Raw genomic sequence first — 5,240 nt, 5'->3', positions numbered from 1 at the left:
CCCCGGGAGAGCAATTGCGGAATTACGCAGATTATGTTATGGGGCAATTCTACTGTCGTCAGTAGCGCAGAAGTTTACGTGTCGCTCGGGAGTCTCTCGCAGGGAAATGGACGCCACTGCAGAACAAGTGTCGACAATATTTTCCTACTTTAGAGACCCACAGCCATGAAGAAGAACCTAAATAGTAACACTGTCGCTAATGTCACTGCTTTTTTACGCTTAGTTGGACACCATTGCAGCTTCGACTCTGTAACCATTCTCAAGTGAGTCATTACTATCCTACCATAATTAGTCACAATGTACACCATAAGACGTGTCAAATTAAAGAAGGCGATGCTGAAGGAATTATATCAGAAAACTGGCTACTAGAAGTAGTAGATGAGCCTTCTTATACAGCATGCCGGCCTTGTTTTTATATTTGGTGGCACTGAGTGATCTTATGGTAAACTAGTGATCTTAATCTGTATTTCTGTCTGAAAATAGGCAAAAATGTGACAGTAATCCCTTAATCACTGCCTCCTATTGTTCTTTTCATACCCCATAAGTTCAATCGTCACACTGTGATTGATTTAAGTTGGAGGAATTTCTGCCCTGAATACAAGTAAAACAATTTGTGCGACCTAAATCAACAGAAACAAGTACCACAGTACTAACTTATGGAGACGAAAACAACTTTCATCCGCACGTAATAAATTTCTTGATCTATTACCTGCTGCGGGCAACGGCCTTGCCGCAGTGGATACACCGGTTTCCGTGAGATCACCGAAGTTAAGCGCTGTCGGGCGTGGTCGGCACTTGGATGGGTGACCATCCAGGCCGCTATGCGCTGTTGCCATTTTCGGGGTGCACTCAGCCTCTTGATGCCAATTGAGGAGCTACTCGACCGAATAGTAGCGGCTTCGGTCAAGAATACCATCATAACGACCGGGAGAGCGGTGTGCTGACCCCACGCCCCTCCTATCCGCATCCTCCACCGAGGATGACACGGCGGTCGGATGGTCCCGGTAGGCCACTCGTGGCCTGAAGACGGAGTGTTTTTTTTATTATCTGATGCACCTGAAAACGACCTTGAGGGGGGGGGGGGGGACTTGAAGTAAATAATTGAAATTGAAACTTGAAACCTCTACATTTATTAACAGTTACTTTTACACAAACGAAATTTGAAATGCGTAACAAGCGATGTTCCTAAACGCTACTGTCCCTTACGAAATGAAGACTTGACCATAACTTAGCAGCTAAACCCTTCAGCATGGGGGGTCGGGGGCAGCCTCTATGGAAACAAGGGAAGAATTTCGTAAGCTTGTGCGTGATCCAACATGCTGGAACAGAGGTAAGCGTCACTAAGCCAAAGAACAAGAGACAAAGTTGCTTTTACTCATTCAAAGAGATTCGCGGGGCTGATAAATTTATAGTTTCGGGGCAAAAGCTGAGTGAGAGAAAAATGGATATTAGTTACAGTTTTTGAAGCAATCTAAACCTGGACGCTGTAAGGAATTACAACATATGTGGCAAGGATTGCAACAATCCGGAAATATTTTAGCACAAAGAATTGTGACTACGAACAAGTTCTGACCGCAACCCAACTATCAATCCGCCAGCAAGCAGTTACATTGCCTCTCACTGCCATCGCCTCATGGTACACCTGTACAGCGAGTCCCCAACGGCCATCATCATCTCGGGGACGTCCAGACTGCAGCTCGTCCCGTCTTCAACTGCCTCCAGTTCGCTCCTCGACACCCCGAGAGGACTTACGTTTTCCTACACGTTCCGGCCAATCACGGGCTTAGCTTCCGGGCGCAGAACGACGGCCCAATCGGCTCTCGTTAAAAAAATGCGCCCAACTGATTCTTGTTCATCCGTTTCAACTTACGATTTTTCTCGAAAGATCTCGAAGCTTCTACCACAAACTTCCAGCAGCCAATGAAAACACTCGTCCAAGAATTCTGCGGCAGAGACCGTTCCGCCTATGCGCTCCAAGTCACGTTCGCCAAGACAGATCTTGCCTGACGAGTAAAAGGTAATTGATCACCAGATCAAATAAATCCTCACTGAGTCCACCAGATCTACGGCCGATTTCCAAGGTTTCACAACCTTCAGCGAAATCAGACTGGGATTGAATATGGGGCCACGTTCCCGTCCGGGGAACAGCAACCAATCCACTCAAGGTGTCACATCCGAGTCACTGTATTCGCAAACTTCCAGAAGCGAACTCCCAACGAGCATTCATCGCTGGACCGCAATCAACATCGCTCTCTCTCTCTCTCTCTCTCTCTCTCTCTCTGCAGTCCCAGCCACACTTCCCTACACTCGCTCTCCGTCACCGTCCCAACTTCCCAACTTCCATACATACGCACGCGGCCATGTGACTTCTGCCCACCGCAGGTCGCTTGCCTGTCCGCACAGACTGAGAATATGTGCGACCACAGCCTGGCTACGGGAAACTCACTGTCCGTCTATACCGCGACGCCACCACCCTGTCACTCACTGATCAAAGATTTTTTTTCAACGGCCGAATCGATACGGACAGCACTGCACGGCTTACCAGTCAACGCCTGTATTTTATGGCGAGCACATTTCGAAATGTAGTGTTACAGAAGAATGATGAAGATTAGATGGGCAGATCACATAACTAATGAGGAAGTATTGAATAGGATTGGGGAGAAGAGAAGTTTCGAATGGCTCTGAGCACTATGGGACTCAACTGCTGTGGTCATAAGTCCCCTAGAACTTAGAACTACTTAAACCTAACTAACCTAAGAACATCACACACATCCATGCCCGAGGCAGGATTCGAACCTGCGACCGTAGCGGTCGTGCGGTTCCAGACTGTAGCGCCTTTAACCGCTCGGCCACTCCGGCCGGCAAGAGAAGTTTGTGGCACAACTTGACCAGAAGAAGGGATCGGTTGGTAGGACATGTTCTGAGGCATCAAGGGATCACCAATTTAGTTCAAAATGGTTCAAATGGCTCTGAGCACTATGGGACTCAACTGCTGTGGTCATCAGTCCCCTAGAACTTAGAACTACTTAAACCTAACTAACCTAAGGACATCACACACAGCCATGCCCGAGGCAGGATTCGAACCTGCGACCGTAGCAGTCGCACGGTTACGGACTGCGCGCCTAGAACCGCGAGACCACCGCACCAATTTAGTATTGGAGGGCAGCGTGGAGGGTAAAAATCGTAGAGGGAGACCAAGAGATGAATACACTAAGCAGATTCAGAAGGATGTAGGTTGCAGTAGGTACTGGGAGATGAAGAAGCTTGCGCAGGATAGAGTAGCATGGAGAGCTGCATAAAACCAGTCTCAGGACTGAAGACCACAACAACAACAACAACATCTTGTTTCGCGACGAATGCTCTCTTTGCCTATGTTAATCTGCTTCTTACATGTGTTTGCATCGTCTGTCATGAATATGGTTGCATCCAAGGTAGGAGAATTCTTTCAGCTCGTCTAACATGTGGCCTTCAGCTTTGATGTTAAGTTTATCGCTAATCTAATCTCTGCTACTCGTCGCTACTTTCGTCTTTATTGTGTTGACTGTCACTCCACATTCTGCGCTCATTACGCAGATCATTCCATTCAAGAGGCCCTGTAATTCTTCCTCATTTTCCTGAGGATCATTTTTATTGTACCATATATTCAGCTTGAACCAAGTTCCATTCATGGGTGGAGCATAGGTTGAATGGCTGTTGTACGTCTCCGCTGCGAGCTGTTCTTTGCCTTCGTCGTGACCGCGCATTGCGTGATCGCTACCGCACTGGAAGCTAGCGTTCCCTCTAGCTCCAGAGGTTGCGCGGGTCAGCCTACTGTCCAGGCGGAGCGAGACCGATAGCGGTTCAAGCGGACTACAACAGTGGTAGCCAGATTAACAGGGACTGTGCGGTCACGTGGAACAAATAGTGCTCGGTTTCACAATACTACACAAACCGTGCAGTTCCATTGGTATCGAGCTCAGCAGTTCCATCGCAGCTCACCCGCCGAGGAGCATCTGCCTGTTCGCCGAGGAAATCGTCACCCACGCTGACGGCGAGTCTGACGGGGAATGAGCAGTGGCGACACACAAGGCATCGCCACGGAGCAGTCAGTGTCTATGCTGGCAGAAAAACAGTTCTATTCACCTATCTGGCAAAAGTTACGACTGTTTGTACAACGGTCATGTGAAAGCTCAGCGTTTTACTGAACAAATCAGTTTTGTGAACAAAGACATTTGCAGTTATTTTAGTTGTTTTAATATTTACGTGTAGGCGTACGTGACACTGTTTGATGGGAGTAGCGCCCCCGTTCGCAGACATATCAGTGGCACCTCATAGGCTTTTGTCAACGGAAAGTGAAGCTGCAACATCTTTCCTTTATCTGTAGTATATATATACGGAAACAACAGTTGCTGGTTTCTGCCATGAAGTATGGATCTTGGAGTTTTGTAAGTAGAATCTTGTAACATGTAAAGCAGATTTCTTGTCCTGGGTTTTCAGCAGTAACGTTACACCCTCTCGCCAGTCACATAAGCCCGTAGCTATTCACACTGACGAACTTTACATTCCACTGATATACCCGTTTAGTCCGGCCCGTATAATACACTCCTGGAAATTGAAATAAGAACACCGTGAATTCATTGTCCCAGGAAGGGGAAACTTTATTGACACATTCCTGGGGTCAGATACATCACATGATCACACTGACAGAACCACAGGCACATAGACACAGGCAACAGAGCATGCACAATGTCGGCACTAGTACAGTGTATATCCACCTTTCGCAGCAATGCAGGCTGCTATTCTCCCATGGAGACGATCGTAGAGATGCTGGATGTAGTCCTGTGGAACGGCTTGCCATGCCATTTCCACCTGGCGCCTCAGTTGGACCAGCGTTCGTGCTGGACGTGCAGACCGCGTGAGACGACGCTTCATCCAGTCCCAAACATGCTCAATGGGGGACAGATCCGGAGACCTTGCTGGCCAGGGTAGTTGACTTACACCTTCTAGAGCACGTTGGGTGGCACGGGATACATGCGGACGTGCATTGTCCTGTTGGAACAGCAAGTTCCCTTGCCGGTCTAGGAATGGTAGAACGATGGGTTCGATGACGGTTTGGATGTACCGTGCACTATTCAGTGTCCCCTCGACGATCACCAGTGGTGTACGGCCAGTGTAGGAGATCGCTCCCCACACCATGATGCCGGGTATTGGCCCTGTGTGCCTCGGTCGTATGCAGTCCTGATTGTGGCGCTCACCTGCAC

At 48.4% G+C, this 5,240-nt stretch overlaps 1 pseudogene; it reads left to right on the top strand.

Annotated features, from left to right (window-relative positions):
- The first annotated feature begins 717 nt into the window (after positions 1 to 717).
- On the top strand, positions 718 to 835 carry LOC126196229 (5S ribosomal RNA; annotated as a pseudogene).
- The last annotated feature ends 4,405 nt before the right edge of the window (positions 836 to 5,240 follow it).

This window comes from Schistocerca nitens, chromosome 7 (genome assembly GCF_023898315.1).
Source record: "Schistocerca nitens isolate TAMUIC-IGC-003100 chromosome 7, iqSchNite1.1, whole genome shotgun sequence".
Classification (NCBI taxonomy): domain Eukaryota; kingdom Metazoa; phylum Arthropoda; class Insecta; order Orthoptera; family Acrididae; genus Schistocerca; species Schistocerca nitens.
Note: the sequence above shows the minus strand (reverse complement) of the source record. Positions and strands in the feature narration are given on the sequence as shown.